Raw genomic sequence first — 26633 nt, 5'->3', positions numbered from 1 at the left:
GCTGCCCTTTCTGTAGCCTTTGTCTTCTTCGCTTCTGATGCAGAAGGAAGGTTGATGCTTTTCATCAGTGATGACTTTGCAGCAGGAGCAGATGAAAGAGGCACTGATTCTTCAGGCACAACTGATGCAGTTGCCCTGTCAGGTTCAGTTTCATCAAGCACATCAACAGATTCTTTAGCTGGCCTGGGTTGATCTTCAGGCGCAACATTGATGGTTGCCTTGGCAGTTTCATCAGGAGTTGGAATTTCTTCAGCAACCCTGGTACTCTCAGTTTCATCAACAACCTAATTTTCATCAGTTGTACTGGCATGTTCTTCAATGGGCTGAGAAGATGCTTCACCCTGAGGAATTTCTTGTTGCGCTTCAGCAACAACATTGGTCTTGAAGCCTTTCGCCAGTTTGACGAATCTGACTTTGGCGCCTAGCCAATCAGCACGGTATGAGTCAAATTCATCATTGAGAGCTTTGATCTCAGACTAAAGAGTCACAAGTTCTTTAGTAGACATGTTGACAAATATTTCTCTTCAGAAAGTGCTCCTTCTTGTACCGAGCTTTCTTCACTGACCTGGCCTTATCGAATTTCCATTTTTCTTCATTGATAAAGGTAGTCAGCATGTGACTTTCTCCAGGTGAGAGATTCAGATCAGGCAGAGGTGTGTTGGGATCTTTGTGCCATAGATCTATGAAGTCCAGGATCTTCTTCGGATCTAGCAGAAGTGGCACAACACTACCTTTGGCACTAGCAGCCCGGTGTTGGCGGTCTCTGATGATTTCAACAAGTTCATCATCATCAGCTTCATCTTCAGTTGACGGAATTTCAAAAGCAACCTCGTGTCGCGTCCAACAACAACCTTTTTCTTCAGCAACTAAGGCTGAGCTGAGGAACTAGCTGAAGCTCCTGAAGTAATAGAGATGCCAGTCGTCCTTTGTCACGTGGCAAGATGCACTGGTGCTGAGGACTTTGTAGGTGCAACTGAGGATTTTGCTTGAGCAGGTGCTACACTTGATGGTGTTGCTTGAGCAGAAGACCGTGAGGGATTTGATGAGCTGGGCCATGAGGCCATTGCAGCTGAAGAAGGTGGTTTCACAGCTGACTTCTTCGGCATAGCCTTTTTGGGCTTGCTAGAAAAGGGCTCAGCAGCAGCAAAATCTTCATTGAATTTCTTCACTGCTTCTTTTGCTACCTTGGCCAATTTACTTTGGCGCTTGGCCCACTCCTTGGGAAATTCCTCACCTCTTCTGATGCTTGTGGGATCAGCTTCTTGGCCTGAAGCCAATGGAGGTCTTGGGCTTGGAGGATTGATAGCGAATTTCTTCATGTTTTTTGGAGTGACATACCGATATTCTCTCCATTCTCTTGCCCATCTGCGTTCGATCCTCTGAATGCACACTTTTGCGCTGATTTTTGTTCTCCTTGCCATGCGTGGCTTCATCAAGAGTACAATATTCTTCATATATTTCTTCAGGGATTTCAAAGCCAGTGTTTTGTTTCAGGCCTTTTTCCTCCCTTCCGAGGACACTTTCCATCAGCCATATTCTTTACGTGAGGATTCTGAACAATAGAAGTCTCTGAAGAGGTATGCAGTTTTTCTTCGAGGAATGCTGCAAATGAGTTAAGTTAATGAGAACCTAGTGATTCAGCAGCAGACATGTGTACCTGTGAACAGAGTATAGGTGCGAAGAATTTGGAGAGGTCATATGTGTTCTTAGAATTTTTTTCAAAAGGAATCAAGTTTGAGGAATTTGACTAGGGGAGTCTTGAGGAATTTCACTAAGAGTTCTTGTTTTAGGTTCCAGAGTTGTATAGATTGAAAATCCACACAATTGAGGAATCTTGAAGAAAAACACATCTTAGAGAAATAGATTAAGAACAGAAGCAACTGTGGGGGTTAAGGATATGAAAGTTGAAGAATAAACACCTGTTGAAGATTTTGTGTAAATCGTCAGAATCAACAAGGGCGGTAAAAGTGAATTTTATTTACCCTTGATGAAGAACACGATGAACTGAGAGGTGAACAGTGGAAGTTCGTCCGTTTAGATCTTCCACACCCTAACTTGGCAGAGGAAGACAGCTACAACGACAGCGGGGGTGAAGATTTCCGCGGTCGGCGCGAGTACGACGGCGACGAGGTCGAGGCAGCAAAGCTCTTCCTCACCGGCGACGATGGAATGTAGTGGCGGCACTAGGTCAGAGAGCTCGAGTGAGGGAGAGAGATAGAGCAGAGTAAATGAGCTCAGAGGAAGGGGAGGGGTATTTATAACCGAGGTGAAAAACCGCTCGTCCAAGGAAATTGGATGAACGTGCCCCTGACCCTTGCTATCCTAGCGACATGTGTCACCCACGTACTGAGAGATAGGGATCGTGATAGATCATGGGTGAGTAGTTTAATCCTGTCGTGGGATGCAGAGGGATTTGAGCGGCAAAAGCCGAAAATTATAATTGAAAATTTTAATGTTTCGTTCGCAAATTCTTCAGCTGTCAAGGACACAGTGAAGACTTTGAATTGGTTTGAAATAGAACGCACATGAAAAATTTGTGAACATGCTGGGTTGAATTTAGCAAAGAGCGGGAACGGGTCCGATAACATTCACTTAGATGAAACAAAACCTTGAAGATTTCGGCCGAGGAGGTTTTTTTTGGCGTCCACCGTGTAGCTATCACTCTCTTTTCTCCAGCTCACCCGCACGCTCACTTCATGTTTCTCCTATTTTCGCAAACATGGTCTCTTGACGTCTCCCTTGAGAAGTGTCACACTCTTCCTATCATTATACATTACATAGTTTCCATTATCTCTCACGTCTCTATTGTTCTCTGGTATCACTAGGTACCTAAGATTTCTTTTTCACCGCCGCACACACTCTCTCACTCGTCTTTCACTTTGTCTTTCTCTCTAGGGTTCTCTAACGCACCCTATATCTTTCTAGATATGACTCCTAAAATTACTCTCTCCCGCACACACAACGTTTGTTGCGGTCTCCTTTCCGTTTTCATCTCAGTTATAAAACTGACATTATTCATTTGTTTACCGATCAGACAAACTCTCCCCCCTTCTCTTTCTCTCTCTCACACATGCACACAACTCCTACTTCCACTCCCCCTCCCGACTACCGTCTCTCTCCACACAAAACTCTCGCTTTCGCACCCCCGACTCGTATTTCTCTCACAAACATTGATTGACTAGCCTCCAGATGGGTTTATACATCCGCACACTCTTGCTTCCACTATCTCCTACATGTGTCTCTCGCGCTCCTTGTATCTATGTAGATTTTTCGTCCCTTCTTGAGACGAGCCCTCTCGATCATGCACACACACACTATCGTCTCATTTTATGGTGATACCTCTCGCACACACACTCTTTGTGTCTTTGTCACACAGGCACTCTGTCCTCCTCCTCTCTCCCTCTCTCTCTCTCACACACACCACACACACACATGTGAGTTTTGCAACAATATACCACTTCCCGAATCTTGAAACCAACCACGTTCCTCCCTTATCTCATCAAAACCGCCAAAGGAATATATTTTGAGTGAAAAACAACATATTTTTAGTGATATACGTATTTGAGAACTAGACTCTTTTTATCAAATCGGTGAATATGTATTAATCTACTTTGAAAGTGTGGCAACACATTGGCACATTGCTAGTTATTACTACTGTATAGTTTTTTGGACACCAGACAAATGGTGGAGTACATATACGAAGAGAAGAGGCGCACGCACGCAGTCAGTCTCTTGCTGTCTCGTACACATGAGAGTTACATGAAGGCACTGTAAGAAAATAAACCCTAAAACCCAGGTGAACGATTGCTCCATGCGCCGGTACTGAGTACGTGGTGGAGCGCACCTTTGTAGGAATAGTCAGCTCGCATGATAATTTGATCCATAGGAGTTGATGGTCGGGACCACAGGTGAACGACCTGGAGGCGGTGGCTCGCCAGTCGCCACTAATCGAGTAGCCACGTTTAAAATATCATTTTTTAGCAGGGTAAGAGTTCTGATTTTCAATGGCGCATTATACTAGTTTTTAGAACGATTGGTATGGAGCGAAAACGGAATTCATAACTACTACCTCCGTCCTAGTCTAGTCCCGATCGTATTTTGGGTCAAAGTTTGTCCACGAATTTTACTTGTAAAATGTGAATAGAAAATGAGATTTTGTTATATCCAAACAAAAAAGGACCGGAGGGAGTGATTTTTCTAACACGGACGCAACCTCTCATAGCGCAGGCATTGAACTGGCGCACCGGCCAAGAGGGCCCCACTCACTACAGGCCAAGCTGAACACGCCTCCTCGCCGCATGCAACCGGCTTCAGACTGCCCTGCCTACCTCCATTGAATCCGTGCGTGTGCCGTCAACACGTCCTTACGCGAGCCGGCCGGCATTTTAGAACACAACGCCGATTGGCTCCTCTCGTTTGCCCACTATTTAAACAAGGCCAGACGCCTGGCAAGTACCGCACCACACCTACGCTCCCCATATCCTCCTTGCACCATTTTCTCCACACTCTCCATAGCATCCGGTGAGCAGGAAGATGAGTTCTCCATCATAAAAGCCGACTGGGTGCCCCGACGAGCCAGGCAACTCGTTGTCGCACCTCCCTCCCCGCCCCAGGCCGTCAGTACCATCGGCGAGGCTATAGGCGGGCAGGCGGTGGAGCAAGTCGCCGCTCCAAGCTGGCCCCTAGTTCATCAACTCGATGCTCCAAGCCTGCTCGTAGAGGAGTGGCTAGCTGCTACACGCCGACACACGGGGTCCATGACGTCTAGTGCACCATGGTTGGTTGTGCCATCCAAAGCAAATGTTGGCAGAACCGCGGCATGCTGGCGGAGGTGGCCAACACGTCTATAGCCACCACTGACACCGAGGAATAGTAGACCACGGGAGCCGCCGCCGCTCGGAACCCATGAATACTATGACCACTGTGTTACCGGCAGACACCGAGTGTGTTGCCCTGTTTGGCTCAAAACATCATGGACCCTAGCCGCGGCCGGCATTAGAAATATTATACCTGTCTCCAAAAGTTATTCGTGTTTAGTCAATAAATGTCCAAAATATATTTAATTATGTATGGTCTTGACTTGTTGTGCTTGCACTAGTAGTAGGAACTAGAGATTTTTCTTTATTTATAACTCTCCTCACATTTTTTGGTTTTGAAGTGAATCATGGTTGTGGACAATATATATGAATGTGCAGACATGAGTTTGATGTGGAAGTTGAACTTGGAATGTTGGGCTTGCGTGTGAACTATACCATGTCCAATGCTTCGTCTGTTATTGTTTGGAAAGTAATTGTTGTTATTACATGACTTGAATTTTTTTTAATTTGTGCCACATCAGTAGAGGTACGGACATCACAACAGGCATGATGACTGGATAAACATTCGAACCTAGCTATTAAGAAGGAAAATTTTTATTGACAACCATTTTAGATAGCAGGAGATGCCTAGCCTACTCCGCCTCTGCTAGCATATTTCTGGCTTCTTCCATCTCTTCTTTGGCTTGGGTGAAGAGAGCATTTGATTGCTCTTTTCGCTTCTTCAGGAACTCAGCTATGTCCTCAAGGGCTGTTGCATGCTTTCTTTTAGCCTTTACTAGAGCCATGAGGACACGAACAGTTGACGACTCCACCTAGCTTGTGTGTAATCTAGCATCATCTGGGAATTTGCACCTTGTGTCTAATCTAGCATCATTAGGGAACGAGCACCTTGTGTGTAATCCAACCTCATTTTGGAAACATGATGTTGAGGTTGACCATACTTCCCTCCTCGCAGGAACTGCATCCTGGCATGAAGTTAGTTCTTTTTTAGATCAATAGTCAGAGTAACCCAGATCCATTTAACAGAAGCCAGATAAACAGGACTCAGAGAAGTGAATTCAAAAGGAGAAATATAAAAACGAACTCCAAGGTGAGAACACCCACTTCCTACATCAAGCTAAAAACGAAAGCATTAGGATGATTAAGACTCTTCTTATGACACATCGAAGAACACGACGCTAAGAGAAACAGAAACTACAACATATACACATCGAAGAACACAAGGCTAAATGAAAGTAATTGAAAGGGTGTTACTTACCAAAGCTCGTTTTACAGGTTCGGTGCAACTACTCTTTAACTTGCCACGTTCCTTGAAGATGTCCCCAATATCCCGTGTTTGGTTTTCATTGCTCCTCTGCATGTTCACACTCGTAGTTTTAAAATATCAACATGGCAAGAAAAATATAGTAATACTCACATATCTTGTGGGAAACATTAAAGCACTCATCTGCCATGTTAGAGCATCTCCAACAGAAGTGCAATGTGTGGCGCATTAAAAAAGCATTTACAGCGTCGGAATAGCCAGTTTTTGCGGGCCGCTGAGTGCTGGCTCCAGCGGACGCGCTATATTTTTTTCTCCTTTCTACTCTGACTCGATACACATTCGACTCCGAGTCGATACTGGCATAGATAGTTCTCAACATAGATATAACATAGATAGATAAAAAATAGATAGTTCAACTACTCCTCGTCATCCGACTCTACCTCGGTGATGTCCTCCTCCGATGTCTCAATGTAGGCGTCAAGATAACAATCATCGTCGGAGTCCCAGGGCGACGCTGCTCCTAGCTTAATGTTGAATTGAGCGGCCTCCTTCCGCGTACGCCTATCCTCGCGAAAGGAGGCTCGCTCCACCCTCCTCTTCCCCCCTCTCCACCCTCCTTTGCACGTAGAACTCACGCTCGTTGATGATGTCCTGCAGGAAGCGTTGGCGCCACAGCGCCATGGCTTCCTCATCGGTCATAAGCCGCGGCGGAGGCACAAGCTCGTACGCCTGCTCCCACGTGGGCACATTGGGGAAGTTCATGTCCCTATGAGGCCACCGGAGGTGCCACGCCACCGTGTCGTATGCTCGGGCAGCCTTGTGGGGGGTGTCTAAAGTGCCGAGGCTGAGGCGCATCTTTTGGAACCGGATCTCGACGGAGAAGCTACCAGAGGGGTGCGCGCAGATGCCACGGTAGCCCTAAGTTTCCCTGCGGCGCGACGACATGGTGGCACGGCAGCATCGAGGCAATAAAGAGCAGGGAGAGAGTGGTGGCGAGGCACAAAGCGGTGGGTGGGCGTTGGATTTTAAAAGCGCGCCAAACACCGGGCGCCAAAACTAGCGTGCGCCCAGCCGCTTTTTCCCCTGCACACGATCCTTTCCCGGCGTTCCTACTATCTCTACTCTCTTCTCTACTCTTATATATATATATATATATTATATTGTATATTTATTTTATATTTATATTTATCAGTACTTTCTTATATATCTTATAAAAAATAGAATTGGTGATGATGGTGTGCCTGCCATCCTGCAATATAGGCCGTCCGATTTATATCTGATGGATAGGAAGGAAACTATGGCAATTTTGCAAAAAGATAGCTGCACCTCTATTCATGTTTGCAGATAAGGCCTTTCCTCGTTCATCCTTTTCTCCCACAAGATAAACTACTCATACAAATGCATCTTGATGTTCCGTGCAACGCATGGGCATCTTGCTAGTTCTAAAAAGCTTTCCATCATTTGCCTCACTACTGGTTGCAGATGAAGAACCTACCCAAGCACAACGCAATACAGGAGCGACCCACAATTACAAGGTGATATTTTGTTGGACAATGCAAGCTATGACCAATTACTTTTACGGGAACAATAGCAACCAGGAAATTTGAAGGGTACGTATGAACAAAATTGGAACTACACATGTACTGCTAAGAGATTCAATATACACATTACCAATCGAGGAGGAGTTCAATGGCCGCGGCGGCCTCTATGTATCATGGTCGGCAACGAGAGTTAGTTCACTGTCCACGACAGTGTTGCTTCTGTGCTTGGTGTCGGCTTCCGGTTAGCAGATCCAAGACCGTGGAAGACGGTGCCGGGGAAGAGGCTCCGTGTATGATGACGATGGTGGACCGACTCCAGTGCGGCGTACGACGTCGTCGATGAGGCAAATACGTTGTGGTGGACGAGTGCGCCGATATAGAAGGGGAGGTGCACGAAGGATACGGTGCCGTGGAGAAGTCTATTTTACGGTGGGGATAGAAAATGGGGAGGATTCAAGTGTACTACTCTGGGTGCCGCGGTGGGGTTGGCTGGGTAGGGTGAACCTGAAGTTACCAAAACATCCCCCTACCAACCAACATCCGTAGGCCTGTTTTGAAGGGTATGATGGTAACTTCGCATTGCTTGAATCAGGGTCGCAGGAGATTTTCCCACCGACCTCAAAATTTTGTAACACTGAACTCCCCGTTTGGCGTGCTGGGTGATTGGTCTAAGAAACTAGCGAGTAGTACTAGTAACTACTAGTACTCCCTCTGTTTTTATTAACTCTGCATATTAGGTTTGACCGAAGTCAAACTTTCTAAAGTTTGACCAAGTTTATAGAAAAATATAAACATTTACCATAACAAATATGTATGATGTGAAATTACATTCAATAATGAATCTAATGGTAATTATTTGTTATTGTATATGTTAATACTTTTTGTTATAAACTTTGTGAGAGTTTACAAAACTTGACTTTGACCAATGCTAATACGCGGACTTAAATAAAATTGGAGGGAGTACACATTTGTTTTCTTAGTTTGTAGTGGAATTAATCATTTGTTTTAATCGTGAAATAAATATATTAGGCTACTGACTTTGAATGTAATGGTTTATACAATTCAATAGTTAGAATCATTGTTGAATTCCAAGATGTATACGAGGTCTATAGTACTTCACAATATGCTCAAACTCACATAATCTCAGTCAAATGAAAATCTAAGTGCATTTCATAGTTATTACTTTGTAGGATGCAACAATATCGACCATAACTCTACATGATCCATTATAAAAGCAACATTTTGAACACATCCCAATGTGTGAATGAAACATGTAGAGAGAGCTTGCGAAGATGGAGCAAATCGGGCAGGAAAGATTGTATGTATGTGGGCGAGAGAGTAGGAGACAAACCTAATGAGAGAGAGAGAGGAAGAAGTTAGGTCTGTGAGAAAGATAGAGACATGTAATATACGTGAGATGCGTGTGCATCCAGATTTTGTACACGTTGAAGGAGAAGAGAAAACGGGTTGGATGAGAGAGATGGAAAAACATGGACGAGAGGGGAAGGATCTCATGGGTTGAGGGATTGATAATTTTGTGTGGGAGAGAGAGGGGGGGGGAGTCAGCCAGCCATCATCACATCATCTTGCTTCCAAATGGCCCCACATTCTCTAGTGTAGTGTTGTCGCCGTCTTCGATCTCCTCAATGCCCTCTTGAAATATTGAGGTGGTGTGCATGCTGGGGTGCAGAGAAGCACAAGCGAGAGTGGTTGCCATATAACCTTGGATGGGGATGAATTGTGTGCTCGAGGGAGGGGGAGTGTGTGTGTGTGTGTCAGATATTGAGAGAAATGAAACCGGAGAGAATGTGTGCGCATGTGATGGAAAGCTACCTGCTAAATAGGGTTTTCACGAAGACATTGTGCGTGCAAGATAGAGAACGATGTGCGGGCCTTGAGGTGGGCCGGGGCCGGGTGAGGGTGTCAAAATGTGTGTGTTGATACATGTGCTACACGCGATCTTGCGAGGGACGGACGACTCGAGAGAGATGGTTGTTGTGTTATGGATGCTTCTCTCTCTCTCTCTCTCTCTCTCTCTCTCTCTCTCTCTCACACACACACACACACACAAGTACAAATAGAAGACCATTCTCTCATGTATACACAACGTATCGGCATCTCTCTATGTCTCACTCATGCATGATCATTTGCACATTCACACCTCTCTATGTCTCTATCACACGCACACCGTCTCCACATTGCCCTTCTGCCACAACACACATATGGACACATACACGCGTTCTCTCTCAGCCACACACACAGAATCAATATTAAAAAAATGTCTAGGGCGCACCTAAAATGTCCAAATCTAAATAAGCATGAACTGAAGCTAAATTCAAATATATGGAAATATTGTAGCGTGAAGAACTTTTCCAGGGAAAAAAGTAGAGTAATATTCGGGGATTGTTTTCACACACACAAAAAGGTTCGTGGATGTCCTTCCAGCGCGACATGGTGACACACCGTTCGATCGACCACGCGGCCGCGGTCCACGCACTTGCATAGGATTCCGTATCGATGCTGTGCTAACTAATGTGGTAGTATAAGCGTTGCCTTAGTCTAATGTTTATGTGTACAAGTACGGTGTTCTTTTAAGTTTGACCAACCCTATATAAAACTAAACTAAGCTCCCATGCGCACACTCATCAATATGCCGCCACCGTTGCGCATGCCGGCGCCCGCCTGCTCTGGCCGACCATTTCTCGCCCATCACCGCCGTGGCCCCGCCATCCCTGTGCCATGAAGTCAACGGCTCACCCGCTCACGTTGTCTACAGTCCCTCCTCGCGATGCCGCCGCATTGCCAAGCACGCGAGGAGGTGGAGCCGCGTCTATGCCCACAATGTATGAAGAGGAGGACGAGCGCGTGCTTTGATAACCCACAAGTATAGGGGATCACAACAGTTTTCGAGGGTAGAGTATTCAACCCAAATTTATTGATTCGACACAAGGGGAGCCAAAGAGTATTCTCAAGTATTAGCAGTTGAGTTGTCAATTCAACCACACCTGGATAACTTAATATTTGCAGCAAAGTATTTAGTAGCAAAGTAGTATGGAAGTAACGGTAACAGTAGCAATTTTATAGTAATCGTAACGGTGGCAACAGTAAAGTAACTAAGCAAAGAGCAATATGTGAAAAGCTCGTAGGCATTGGATCAGTGATGGATAATTATGTCGGATGCGATTCCTCATGTAATAGTTATAACATAGGGTGACACAGAACTAGCTCATGTTCATCAATGTAATGTAGGCATGTATTTCGAATATAGTCATACGTGCTTATGGAAAAGAACTTGCATGACATCTTTTGTCCTACCCTCCCGTGGCAGCGGGGTCCTATTGGAAACTAAGGGATATTAAGGCCTCCTTTTAATAGACATTAACACTTAGTGAATACATGGATTCCTCAAACTACGGTCATCGCCGGTAAGTATCCCGATTATTGTCACTTCAGGGTTAACAGATCATAAAACATAATAGGTGACTATAGACTTTCAAGATAGGATCAAGAACTCACATATATTCATGAAAACATAATAGGTTCAGATCTGAAATCATGACACTCGGGCCCTAGTGACAAGCATTAAGCATAGCAAAGTCATAGCAACATCAATCTCAGAACATAGTGGATACTAGGGATCAAACCCTAACAAAACTAACTTAATTACATGATAAATCTCATCCAACCCATCACCGTCCAGCAAGCCTACGATGGAATTACTCACGCACAGCGGTGAGCATCATGAAATTGGTGATGGAAGATGGTTGATGATATGACAGCGACGAATCCCCCTCTCCGGAGCCCCGAACGGACTCCAGATCAGCCCTCACGAGAGAGTTTAGGGCTTGGCGGCGGCTCCGTATCGTAAAACGTGATGAATGTTTCTCTCTGATTTTTTCCTCCCCAAACGTGAATATATGGAGTTGGAGTTGAGGTCGATGGAGCTTTAGGGGGCCCACAAGGCAGGGGGCGCGTGCACCCACCCTCATGGATAGGGTGTGGGCCCCCTGACGTTGATTCTTTAGCCAATATTTTTTATTAATTCCAAAATGTTGCTCTGTGGATTTTCAGGTCATTCCGAGAACTTTTGTTTCTGCACAAAAATAACACCATGGCAGTTCTGCTGAAAACAGCGTCAGTCCGGGTTAGTTCCATACAAATCATGCAAGTTAGAGTCCAAAACAAGGGCAAAAGTGTTTGGAAAAGTAGATACGACGGAGACGTATCATGCTTCAGCACGCTGGCGAGGAGGAGCTAGCATGTCATTGTCGTCTCTGCCCGCACGGAGGAGGCGCGCATGGTGGCTGTCGCGGTGGAAGCCGGTCGTGTCCGCGCCGAGCCCGCAAACCGGGTGCGGACATGGAATCTAGCTTCGAGACCTTGAATGCCACGTGGATCTTGCAATCTAAAGGAACAATTTGGGTCAGTCGACTCTTGTGAGCCGTTGGATGCAACATGGACGGCCAGAAGGGCTTCTTCAACCTCTAAAATTGGTGCATTGTTCATCTTCTCTCTCAGGCATCGAGCCGCCAGCCTGCCACAGGCCTAACCGCCTGCCGCCGCCGCCCCGCCCTCCCCTAAACCGCCTGCCACCGCCATGCTCCCCCCACCCCCGCCATACATTTAACCCCGGGCACGATCCATTTTTTCCGGTGAACTGCATTCCACACCCAACACTCATAAGATAGATCATGGGCACCCTGCCGCCGTAATATAGATATTGGGGTAGCTTCTCTGCCGTCTTCTTCCTTCGCTCCGTCGAACTTCTTTCATAAATTGACTGGCCCAAATTATACTACTAGTATGTATTAAATACAATGGGAACACGAAGATACGAGTAGTAGTACCAACTACAAGAAGAACAGTAGTAAGACATACTAGTACTACTGTACGTACCAAAGAGTTCAAATAACGAGAAAGAACATAAACATAGTTCTGCTGGGGACTCATCACAACACACCCCTAAAATAAAACTAAGCAACTAGTCCGCTTGGCACTGCAATAGAACCAGCATGAGCAACAACACTGCCACCTTACTTGGAGTCCGAGTCCATGTCCATGTCCTCGACTTCGTCCTCGTCCCTCTTCCTCTTCCTCTTCGTTGACACTTCTTTGCTTGAACTGGACACTGGGATCTGGTTCTTCATCCAACCCTCATAGATATTTAAACAAAGGTAGGCATCCGTTGCTGCCTACACAATGTGATCTTCATCTGTTGTCTTTGACTCCCATGCATGATGAAACTCCGAGTGAGGTTTCTTTAGTTGAGCATACGAAGGATCAATCATGGATACTTCCAGGGTCAGCATTGAAGGCTTAGAGGAGGACACCAGGCTTTTCCTCTAGAGATCGAATGGCTGGCCTACAACGAGGCCTATCCGACCCTGGACTCTCCCCGTCGTTCGTAAAGTCGACAGTAACACATTTCACTCTTTTGTCCTTGAGGAAGAACTCAAAATCCTGGCACCTAACATCGGCATGGCATATGTGGTAGACCAAGCACACGTTATGTACGAAAACCTGGATCACGGCGGGATTCTTCTTCTCTGCCTCCTTTAGAAGCCTCTCGCTTTCCAGGACTGTGGTGTACTCAACATCTAGCCCAACGACCCACTCATCCTTCGAACTTTTGAACATGTGTAGGAAGCGAGCAAGGCATGCTTCCACTGTCACGGTTCTATGGGTGTAGATGACGCCGGTGTTGGTTCTAACCTTGTACTCACCGCCGATCATGGAGATTTGGGAGGCCATGGGTTTTGGAGGCGGGTTAGGAGAAGTGGAACTGGTGTAATGTGAAAGGATGGGACGACTAGGAGCAAACTGTTGTAAGGTAGAAGATGGGGACGAGTAGGGCGTGCGAACGGCATGGGGTGGTGGCTTGCCCGGTGGATAAACGGCTGCATGCCCCCAAAGAGTTCTCGAGTACTATGCGGGACCCACTAGATGCCATGTCCACTAGACCCATATCATAGGCCTGACAGTATAGCTTCTGCGTGTTCGCATGCCATGCCGGCGCGTGCATGTATAACTTCACTTAATTCTGTCAACCGTCGCGCCTCCCACGACCTTCGCCTCCCTCGCGTGATCGCGCCCTTTGAGACTTCGGACGGCTATAAATGAACAAGTTTTTGCCTACTCCACATGCATGATACCTCCTCTGGTCCTTTTTACTCCGCGTAAGATTTGTGTCAATTCAAAGTTTGCAAAGTTTGACCAAATTTATATTAAAAATATCAATATCTACAATACCAATTATATATTTTATGAAACTACATTTCATAATGAGTATAAAAATATTTATTTGACATTGTGAATGTTGATACATTTTTTTATAAGTTTGGTCAAAGTAGAGGTACGTTGACTTCAGACAAAACTTGTATGCACAATGTAGACTAGTTCCTCTGTCCAGGTGCGTGCCATGTCCTATCTAGTCATCACAACAAGGTTAGCTATTAGAGTACTACTACCTCCCTTCTAGTTTAAAGGGACCGATTCAAAAATTTCACCTACTCTTACCAAGATAGAGGCGGTGGAATAGTTTTTGCAGTCTGCAAAAGTACTCAATTCTTCACAAAAAATGTGTTTACCAATGCATTATCGCATTGCATGCATGCATGAACACTAGTAAATGACAAAAAAAATTACATGCATTAGTCAATATTCTCTTTAGGCTACTCATAGTAGAAAATATCATATCCTAGTATCATGTGCATGATACTAGTGTATGATACGGGACTACCTTTATAGTGCCATGCATGACACAAACCAGCATAGTATTTAACATAATATGGTATCTACCTATGTTACTCTAACCCCCCTCTCTTCTTTAATTCTTTGCCACATCAGCATGTTTGCTATTCCCGTGTGCATGATACCAGCTAAGATACCACCACTATGGTCAGCCTTAATCATCGCATGCAATAATTTAGTGCACCTTTAAATCTGAACATGTGTGGGGAGTGTATGTTTTTAATTACTTGAGACTATACTTAGCCCGACATGAAATATGACTTATTATGCATCGTTCCCCATACCTGCAGGAAGCCCATTCGTCTCGAAATCTTTTCCTCTCCATGTGTGAAAACAATCTGCCTGCTTAACTCTCCTTCTCCCTCCGAAAGTCCCACCACTCCACCCCGTGTGGAAAAAATCTGCTTGCATGACTCTCCTCCCCCCGTGCTCGTGCAATCCGTTGTGACCAGCAATATTTCCACCCCTTCCCTCCCTCGTAATTTACTCCAACAAATATGCCCAGGTAGCTGTTACGTTAATGATGTAGGGTAGAACCCTATATGCCCGATCTTTCACGATTGGAGGGGATCCTACGAAGAACACGGGGGAAAAAACGAGGGGAACACGAGAGGAAACACAAGAGAACTCACTCAACCAACAAGATCCGGTCACACATATGCTAGATCTTCGAAACACAAAGAGTGATACACGATTCAAGGTCAACAAAGGACGATACAAAAGGTCTTCTCTGTGAGGAGGTATTGAATGGTCTTCCCATGATGGGGTCTGGAATCCGCTTGGGGGATCTTCTCCAAAGAGGTCGTGAGCTCCGAGGAGAAGTAACCATGTGGATGAGCAAAGCTCTATCTCAAATAGAGCTAAACAATCTAACCCTAACTAGGAGGAGGAGGAGGTCTATTTATAGTCTAAGTGCAAAAGGGGGCGGAATGAAGGGGTACATGGGCCTCGGGCCCGAAGCTGCGCACACACAAACAGCGGACGTCCAGTCGCTCGCGGAGGTCCGGATGTACGGTAGGGCTCGGACTTCTGCTAATTACGTTCTGTAAACGTGGTACCGGACGTCCGGAGGTGGACGGTCATCCGCAGAATCGGCTCGGGGTGTAATTGCCGGTCGTCCGGTGGGGGCCGGACGTCCGCTCGCTGGGCAGTGTTGCTGGTCCTCCGGAGGGGGCCGGACGTCCGCTCGCTGTAGCTCTCGTCGGCTGGGACTTGGGTCGGCTGGGCCTTCAGGCGCCAGACGTCCGGTCCTGGTCGGACATCTGCTGGCTGGAGCGTCAGGCGCCAGACGTCCGGTCCTGGGTGGACGTCCGGTCCTGGGCGGACGTCCGCTCGTTGGAGCTTCTTCAGTAGCTCTTCTGCTTGTCCTTCATACTCGGTGTCCTCGTCGTCTTGTCCATTGGATGTAGCTATTTTGTGGCCTTCCTCCGAGTACCTGATCACACATAGTGTTTCCGCTTGAGGTAGTAGCCATGTCTCATGTGTAGAAAGTGGTAGTTCGAAGAGGAGAGAGTTCACCTTATCTTTGATAGCCTTTGCTCGAGCTCTTGTCATTGGTCCAAGTGGTGTCGTGGGAGATGTAGATACATCCATGGGAATGATCGTGGGATGCTCCGCATCATCTCCCCCCTTGGGAAAGATCCGACCTCCGATCGAAAGCTTCATCACCATGGTATGACGAGAGGTCTTTGACATTGAAGATGTCGCTCACGTTGTACTTGTCACTTGGGAGGTCGATCTTGTAAGAGTTGTTGTTGTAGCGTACTAGCACCTTGAAGGGTCCATCGGCTTGGGGTAGAAGTTTGGACGTGCATTCGTTGGGGAAGTGTTCCTTGCGAAGGTGTAGCCACACAAGATCTCTGATGTTGAATATCATGGGTTGCTTGTTGATGTTGAGCTTGGTCGCGAGTCGTTGTACTTGGCGCTCGATAGTGTGCCTTGTATCTTCATGCATCTTCTTGAGGTAGCTTGCTCGTGCACTCACGTCCATGTTGGCGCACTCTTGTAGTGGAAGAGGAAGAGTGTCCAATGGGGACAATGGGTTGAAACCGTAGACAACCTCGAAGGGGGACTTGCCAGTAGTCGAATTCTTGCGCGGTTGTAGGCATACTCGGTGATGGGTAGGCACTCCTCCCACTCCTTGATGTTCCTCTTGATCAACACGCATAGTAGAGTGGAGAGTGTTTGGTTCATCACCTTTGTTTGGCTGTTGGTTTGAGGATGGTATGACGAAGAGAACAAGAGCTTGATTTCGAGCTTGGCGCATAGAGTCTTCCAAAAGTAACTCAAGAACTTGACGTCGCAGTCCGAGACAATCGTCTTTGGCATTCCATGGAGGCGCAAGATTTCCCAACAAAAAAGATTTGCAATATGTGAAGCATCGTCTATCTTGTTGCATGGGATAAAATGAGCCATCTTAGAGAATCGGTCCACAACAACAAACACGGAATCCTTTCCATTTTGAGTTCTAGGAAAACCAAGTACAAAGTCCATGATAATCTCTTCCCAAGGTTGATAAGGAATATGAAGGGGCATGGAAAGACCATGGTTGAGCTTTTGACTTAGATTTGCGCATGTAGAGCATTAGTTGGTGAAGCGTGAGACGTCGTGGAACATCTTGGGCCAAAAATAGTTCTTGGAGAGCGTAGGAATGGATTGTCGCGTCCAAAGTGTCCCATTAGTCCGCCTCCATGAGCCTCTTGCAAAAGGAGTAAACGAAGAGAAGACTCGGGAATGCAAAGTTTGTTAGCTCTCATAAGGTAATTATCCTTGATGTAATAGCGTTCCCAAGATGTACGCGTCAAACACTTGGCATAAGTAATTGCAAAAATAGGATCATGCGCATACAAGTCTTTTATGTGCTCAAAGCCAATGGCACTCAATTCAAGTTTAGTGACAAGCATGCATATGCGGGAAAGAGCATCCACCACAACATTTTCCTTACCTTTGATGTACTTGATGACATAAGGAAATGACTCAATAAATTCACTCCGTTTAGCATGACGCTTGTTCAACTTAGTTTGACCGTTAAGATACTTAAATGTTTCATGATCGGTATGAATGATAAATTCACGAGGGCAAAGATAATGTTCCCATTCACGCAAAACTCGCACTAAAGCATATGGCTCTTTTTCATAGATGGGATAATTGAGTAGCGCTCCGGAAAGTTTCTTGCTAAAGTATGCTATGGGCGCTTCTCTTGCGTTAATACACCTCTTATGCCATTACCACTAGCATCGCAATGAATTTCAAAAGGTTTGCCAAAGTTGGGTAATGCAAGCACGGGAGCATGAGTAAGCAAATTCTTAAGCTCATTAAATGCGGTATCTTGGGATGGTCCCCAAACAAATGGCACATTTTTCTTACTCAAAGAATGCAAAGATGAAGCAATGGTGCTAAAATCCTTCACAAATCTACGATTGAAACCGGCTAAACCAAGGAAACTACGCACTCGTTTTAAGTTGGTTGGTTGGGCCCAAGTTTTAATAGCATCGATCTTAGATTCATCTACATGAACACTCTTAGAAGAGACAACGAAACCCAAGAAAACAAGCTTATTAACACCAAAAAGGCATTTGTCCATATTAGCATAAAGGCGTTCTTTCCTAAGGGTTTGCAACACGGTTCTAAGATGGGTGACATGATCTTTGAGGGATTTGCTAAAGACAAGAATATCATCAAAATAGACCACAACAAATACACCAATATAGGGTCGAAGAACAAAATGCATGACTCGTATGAAAGTACCGGGTGCTTCGGATGAACCCATCAGCTTAACAAGCCATTCATATAAGCCAAATTTGGTCTTAAATGCGGTTTTCCATTCATCACCTTCTTAGATGCGTATTTGATAGTAGCCACTCTTAAGATCAATATTAGAGAAGATGGTGGCTCCGCTAAGCTCATCAAGCATATCATCTAGGCGTGGAATAGGGTAACGATATCTAACAGTGATAGCATTGATGGGACGGCAATCGGAACACATGCGATAAGTGTCGTCTTTCTTTGTAACAAGGATTACCGGAATGACACAAGGGCTCAAGCTTTCACGTACATGACCATTGTCGATGAGTTGTTATACTTGTCGTTGGATCTCCTTAGTTTCCTCGGGGTTGACACGGTAGGGAGCCTTGTTAGGTAGAGGTGCTCCGGGGATGAGTTCGATTCGATGTTCAATGCCTTGTAGTGGAGGTAGACCCGGAGGTAGCTTGTCGGGGAAAACATCTTGGAATTCCTGCAGAAGAGAAGACAACACTAAAGGTAGATCATGAGATGTGTTAGTTTCTGGTGCCTCGTCCTTGCACACAAGGACATAGTGCATAACACTTGATGGGTTCTCACACACTTCTCTCATCTCACTTTTGGTGTCAAATAGAATTAATTTTTCTTGTCGCTCATCGTGGAGGCACTCGATTTTGGCTTATGGCGCTCACTCTCTCACTCTTGTCTCCATGATGGTTTGCTTGCTTGTCGGCGATCACTTAATTGACTTGGAGACATAGGTCGTAGCACGTACTCCTGTCCCTTCATCTTGAAGCTATAGTGATTGGCACGCCCGTTGTGTATGACGTCATGGTAAAATTGCCATGGCCGACCAAGAAGGAGGTGGCAAACGGACATCAGGATGATGTCACACTCCAAAGTGTCCTCATATGCTCCGATTTTGAAGGAAGCTTTGACCGTATGCTCGAATTGGATAGTGCTGGAATCTCTTAGCCATTGAACCTTGTAGGTGTGCGGGTGCTTCATCTTGACCAATTGGAGCTTGGAGAATAGTTCTTCACTTGCCAAGTTATGTCAACTACCTCCATTGATGATGAACTTGACAGACCTTCCATTGATGCTAGCCTTGGTGTGGAAAATATGGCATCTTTGGTCTTATCTTGTTGATGTTGAAGAGTCAAGACTTTGGAGACAACGAGAGCGGAGCTCGAATCCTCATCACAAAAGACTTGATCATCTTCATCTTTGTTCACGTGCCAGTGCATGGCCACTTGCTCAAGGGCTTCCATTTCCTCTTCACTGATGGAGTCATAGGTTTTGTCGTTGTTGAGGATCATGGTGCACTTGTTGGTACACTCAAAGGACTCGTGGCCTCGGCCGCTGCATGTGAAACACTTGATGGAACTTGTCTTGACGGTCTCATCGGTTGGAGTAGATGATGAAGCTCTCGGCTTGAAGGTGCTTGTAGTAGGAGGACGACTTGAGGTTGTCAAAGTTTTCTTGTAACTTGACTTGTCGTCGTTGCTTGTAGGTGGTTTGGTTGAGGTAGAAGTTGTTGGAGTCGTTGAAGCTTGGTTGTTGAAGAAGTCGTAGCTCTTGGAAGAGTACTTGGCGTACTTGAAGTCATCTTGCACTTGACGTTCAGCTTTGGTAGCTTGATGCACTAGCTCAATGAGGTTGGAGTTGGGTTGGAAGTCGGCAATCTTCTTGATGGGATTATTGAGGCCATTCAAGAAATGGGCTATAGTTTTCTCATCATCTTCCGTGACATTGGCTCTTATCATGGCAATCTCCATTTCCTTGTAGTATTCTTCAACGCTCTTTGTTCCTTGCTTGAAGAGTTGGAGTTTCTTGAAGAGGTCGCGGTTGTAGTATGTTGGCACAAAGCATGCTCACATGACATGTTTCATTTCATCCCATGTGGTGATTGGTGGTTCACCTCTTGTTTCTCGGCGCTCAAGGACTTGTTCCCACCATATGAGCACATAGTCTTGGAACACAAGGGATGCCATAGTGATTTTCTTCTCTTCCTCATAGTTGTGCAAATGAAAGATCTTGTTGACCTTCAGTGCCCATGAAAGGTACTCTTAGGGATCATTGCTTCCATTGAACTTGGGCATGGTGAACTTGAGCTTGCCATAGCGTTGCTCTTCATTGTGTTGGGGTCGAGGGTGATGATGATGCCCTTGACGTGGATGATTGTTAACCTCATATTGCTCTTGGCGTGGAGGATTTCCATAGTCATCACGCTCTTGATGAACTTTAGGTTGTGGAGGAGCTTGTCGAGCTTGTGGAGGAGCTTGAGGAACTTGACGATGCACTCTTTCTTGGTAGTTTCGCTCTTGAATTTCTTCGCGAAGTGCTTCTTCTTGATTGCGCATATCTAGGTTGCGGTTGGCAACGGCTCGACTTGAATCTCAAAGGGCATGTTGTGCCTCAAGTGCTTGAGCTTCAGGTTGTTGTTGTTGAAGACGTTGAGCCTCGGCATCTTGTTCATCTTGGTGTTGGCGCGCTCGCTCTTCCTCTTGGTGACGTTGACGTAGCCTTTCTTGTGCTTGTGCAAGAGTAGCTTGGTTTTGGCGATGACGATGTGCTTGCTCATTGGATTACTCTTGTGAATGATTGTCGTGTAGAGGATTGCGAGTTGCTTGACGGTCTTGGCGTGCGGCTCGACGTAGAGTGTTCGATGTCAGTGTACTTGAACTGGAGAGGGTGTCGTCAGAGTGTTGACTCGAGCGGCTCCGTCTTGAGTAGGACGGACTGGTAGAAGAGCGGTTTACCAAGAAGGCACAAATCTCGTCCATTCTTGCATCGTTCTCTTGTTTGTGTGCATCGAGCTTGTTGTCGAAGTAGTCTCTTGTTCGTTGCTCGGAGAGTCGCAAGTCGGTGGCAAAATTTTCAATGCGGCCACTCATTGCTTGTTGTTCTCGATGCAAAGCCCTTTGTGCACCGAGGAGATCTTGGTGACATAGGATGACATGTCGTCTTCTTGCTCGATGAAGAGTGGGTTGGTAGAAGAACTTGGCCTATCCATCATTCCAAGCAAATATGTGAGTGGGAGAAAGAGAAGAACTTATACCAAATGTACCTTGACCGATGTTGAAGATGGATCAATGATCACTCAAATATGTAACAAGGAAATAGCACAACTGGTACCAATTCTTGTCGGTTCTCGCGCCTACACAAGTCAAAGCTTATGGTTGAGCTCAGTTAGGATGGTGGCACAAAATTTAATGCAATTGTTAGTGAGCCTCAATAATGTTGGAAAATATTCACAAATTTGAAAATGCAACAAGTAGACCAATGGCAAGATATGGTACACCGAAACACACATGCAAATAGATAAGTGGGGTCGTGCAACCAAGGAGTGAGCCAAAATGTGGAATCCATGAAAATTCTCTTGTTGCACAACACTAGAGAGACGCTAGCACGATTGCACAATAGGCGGGTATGAAACTTGTGCACAACCTGTTGGGGAACGTAGTAATAATTCAAAAAAATTCCTACGTGTCACCAAGATCAATCTAGGAGATGCTAGCAACGAGCGAGAGAAGGTAGTGCATCTTCATACCCTTGAAGATTGCTAAGCGGAAGCATTACAAGAACGCGGTTGATGGAGTCATACTCGCGGTGATTCAAATCGTGGAAGATCCGATCCAAGCGTCGAACGGACGGCACCTCCGTGTTCAACACACGTACAACCCGGGGATGTCTCCTCCTTCTTGATCCAGCAAGGGGGGAGGAGAAGTTGAGGGAGAACTCTGGCAGCAAGACCTTATGGTGGCGATGGAGCTCGTGGTTCTCCGGCAGAGCTTCGCTAAGCACTGCGGAGGAGGAAGAGGTGTTGGAAGGAGAGGAAGGGCATCACCAGGGCGTGTCTAGGTTGTAGCTGCCCTCTCTCTCCCTCACAATATATAGGGGGAAGGGGGGAGGAGGAGGCGCCCTAGGGTTTCCCCTAGGGGGTGGCGGCTAGGGTAGATTGGATCTCCCTAGGGAAACCCTAGGGAGACTTGCCTCCCAAGCCAAGCAGGTGGAGGCTTGCCTCCCAAGCCAAGTGGAGGCGCCCCACCTCCCCAAGCAACGTGGGAAAGGGTGTGGGGGCGCACAGCCCCTTAGTGGGCTGGTTTCCCCCCTCCCATTGGCCCATGAGGCCCATGCAACACTTGCCGGGGCCCCCGAAAACACCTTTCCGTCATGCTGGCCATAGCCCGGTACCTCCGAAACACTTCCGGACTCCAATAACCTTCGTACAATATATCGATCTTCACCTCCTGACCATTCCGGAGTTCCTCGTCACGTCCGAAATCTCATCTAGGACTCTGAACAACCTTCGATAACCACATACTATTCCCATTACAACTTTAGCGCCAGCGAACCTTAAGTGTGTAGACCCTACGGGTTCGGGAACCATGCAGACATGACCGAGATACCTCTCCGGCCAATAACCAATAGCGGGATCTGGATACCCATATTGGCCCCCACATTTTCCACGATGATCTTATCGGATGGACCACGATGTCGGGGATTCAATCAATCCCGTATGCAATTCCCTTTGTCCATCGGTATGTTACTTTCCCGAGATTCGATCGTCGGTATCCCCCTACCTCGTTCAATCTCGTTACCAGTAAGTCTCTTTACTCATTCCGTAACGCATGATCCTGTGGCTAACTTCTTAGTCACATTGAGCTCATTATGATGATGCATTACGGAGTGGGCCCAGAGATACCTCTCCGTCATACGGAGTGACAAATCCCAGTCTCGATTCGTGCCAACCCAACAAACAGTTTCAGAGATACCTGTAGTGCAACTTTATAGTGACCCAGTTACGTTGTGACGTTTGATACACCCAAAGCATTCCTACGGTATCCGGGAGTTGCACAATCTCATGGTCTAAGGAAAGATACTTGACATTAGAAAAGCACTAGCAAACGAACTACATGATTTTGTGCTATGCTTAGGATTGGGTCTTGTCCATCACATCATTATCATAATGATGTGATCCCATTATCAACGGCATCCAATGTCCATGGTCAGGAAACCGTAACCATCTATTGATCAATGAGCTAGTCAACTAGAGGCTCACTAGGGACATGTTGTGGTCTATGTATTTCACACATGTATTTCAATTTCCGGTTAATACAATTATAGCATGAATAATAGAAAATTATTATGAACAAGGAAATATAATAATGACCAATTTATTATTGCCTCTAGAGCATATTTCCAACAGTCTCCCACTTGCACTAGAGTCAATAATCTAGTTCACATGACTATGTGATTGTAATGAATCCAACACCCATGGGGTTTGATCATATCTTGCTTGTGAGAGAGGTTATTAGTCAATGGGTCTGAACCTTTCAGATCCGTGTGTGTGCTTTACTAATCTCTATGTCATCTTGTAGATGCAGCTACCACTCGCCATTTGGAACTATTCCAAATAACTGCTCTATTATACGAATCCAGTTTACTACTCGCAGTCATACGCATTGGTGTCAAAGTTTGCATCGACGTAACCCTTTATGACGAACTCTTTTACCACCTCCATAACCGATAAAAATTCCTTAGTCCACCAAGGATATCTTTGACCGTTGTCCAGTGATCCATTCCTGGATCACTCTTGCACCCCTTGACTGACTCATGGCAAGGCACACTTCAGGTGCGGTACACATCATAACATACTATAGAGCCTACGTCTAAAGCATAGGGGACGCTTCGTCCTTTCTCTCTCTTTTGTCGTGGTCAGGTCTTGAGTTTTACTCAATACTCACACCTTATAACACAGCCAAGAACTCCTTGTTTGCTGATCTATTTTGAACTCCTTCAAAATCTTGTCACGGTATGTATTCATTTGAAAGTACTATTAAGCATTTTTTTTATCTATCCTTATAGATCTTGATGCTCAATGTTCAAGTAGCTTAATCCAGGTTTTCCATTGAAAAACACTTTTCAAACAACCCTATATGCTTTCCAGAAATTCTACATCACTTCCGATCAACAATATGTCAACAACATATACTCATCACAAATTCTATAGTGCTCCCACTCACTTCTTTGGAAATACAAGTTTCTCATAAACTTTGTATAAACCCAAAATCTTTGATCATCTCATCAAAGCGTATATTCAAACTCCGAGATGCTTACTACAGTCCTTAGAAGGATTATTGGAGCTTTGCATACTTGTTAGCATCTTTTAGGATTGACAAAACCTTCTGGTTGTATCACATACAACCTTTCCTCAAGAAAATCGTCAAAGAAACAATGGTTTGACATCCTATCTGCAAGATTTCATAAATAATGCAGTAACTGCTAATATAATTCCAACAGACTCTTAGCATCGCTACGAGTGAGAAAGTCTCATCGTAGTCAACTCCTTGAACTTGCCGGAAAACATCTTAGTGACAAGTCGAGCTTCCTTAATTGTGACATTTACCATCATTGTTCGTCTTCCTTTCAAAATCCATTTGTACCCAATAGCCTTAGGACCATCAAGTAGTTCTTCCAAAGTCTACACTTTGTTTTCATACATGGATCCTCTCTCGGATTTTATGGCCTCGAGCCATTCATCGGAATCCGGGCCCCACATCGCTTCTCCATAGCTTGTAGGTTCATTGTTGTCTAGCAACATGACCTCCAAGACAGGATTGTCGTACCATTCTGGAGTAGTACGTGTCCTTGTCGACCTACGAGGTTTGGTAGTGACTTGATCCAAAGTTTCATGATCACTATCATCTGCTTCCACTTCAATTGGCGTAGGTGCCACATGAACAACTTCCTGCGCCCTGCTACACACTGGTTGAAGTGATGGTTCAATAACCTCATCAAGTCTCCACCATCCTCCCACTCAATTCTTTCGAGAGAAACCTTTCCTTGAGAAAGGACCCATTTCTAGAAACAATCACTTTTGCCTCCGGATATGAGATAGGAGGTATACCCAACTGTTTTGGGTGTCCTATGAAGATACATTTACCCGCTTTGGGTTCGAGCTTATCAGGCTGAAACCTTTTCACATAAGTGTCACAGCCCCAAACTTTTAAGAAACCACAACTTAGGTTTCTCTAAACCATAGTTCATATGGTGTCATCTAAACGGAATTACGTGGTGCCCTATTTAAAGTGAATGCGGTTGTCTCTAATGCCTAACCCATAAATGATAGTGGTAATTCGATAAGAGACATCATGGTATGCACCACATCAAATAGGGTGCAGCTATGATGTTCGGACACACCATCACACTATGGCGTTCTAGGCGGCATTAGTTATGAAACAATTTCCACAATGTCTTAATTGTGTACCAAACTCGCAACTCAGATATTCATCTCTATGATCATATCATAGACATTTTATCCTCTTGTCACGACGATCTTCTACTTCACTCTGAAATTACTTGAACCTTTCCATAATTCAGACTTGTGTTTCATCAAGTAAATATACTTAGCATCTACTCAAATCATCTGTGAAGTAGGAGCATAACGATATCCACTGCGTGCCTCAGCACTCATTGGACTGCACACGTCAAGATGTATTACTTCGAACAAGTTGCTTTCTTGTTCCATCTCACTAAAAACGAGACCTTTCAGTCATCTTGTCCATGTGGTGTGATTTGCATGTCTTAAGTGATTCAAAATCAAGTGAGTCCAAACAATCCATCTGCATGAACTTTCTTCATGCTTATATACCAATAGACATGGTTCGCATGTCTCAAACTTTTCAAAAAACGAGTGAGTCCAAAAATCCATCAACATGGAACTTCTTCATGCATTTTATACCAATATGACTCAAATGGCAGTGCCACAAGTAGGTTGTACTATCATTACTATCTTATATCCTTTGGCATGAACATGTGTATCACTACGATCGAGATTCAATAAACCATTCATTTTAGGTGCAAGACCATTGAAGCTATTATTCAAATAAACATAGTAACCATCATTCTCCTTAAATGAATAACCATATTGCGATAAACATAATCCAATCATGTGTATGCTCAACGCAAATACCAAATAACAATTACTTAGGTTTAACACCAATCACGATGGTAGAGGGAGCGTGCAATGTTTGATCACATAAACCTTGGAAACACTTCCAACACATATCGTCACCTTGCCTTTAGCTAGTTTCCATTTATTCTGTAGCCTTTTATTTCGAGTTACTAAAACTTAGCAACCAAACCGGTATCTAATACCCTGGTGCCACTAGGAGTACTAGTAAAGTACACATTAATATAATGTATATCCAATATACTTCTGTCGACCTTGCCAGCCTTCTCATCTACCAACTATCTAGGGTAGTTCTGCTTTAGTGACCGTTCCCCTCATTACAGAAGCACTTAGTCTCGGGTTTGGGTTCAATATTGGGTTTCTTCAGTAGAGGAGCAACTAATTTGCCGTTTCATGAAGTATCCCTTCTTGCCCTTGCCCTTCCTGAAACTAGTGGTTTTACTAACCATCAAAATTGATGCTCCTACTTGATTTCTACTTTCGTGGTGTCAAACATCGCGAATAGCTCAAGGATCATCATATCTACCCCTGATATGTTATAG

This window comes from Triticum dicoccoides, chromosome 5B, assembly GCF_002162155.2.
Source record: "Triticum dicoccoides isolate Atlit2015 ecotype Zavitan chromosome 5B, WEW_v2.0, whole genome shotgun sequence".
In the NCBI taxonomy this organism is placed as follows: Eukaryota; Viridiplantae; Streptophyta; class Magnoliopsida; order Poales; family Poaceae; genus Triticum; species Triticum dicoccoides.
Note: the sequence above shows the minus strand (reverse complement) of the source record.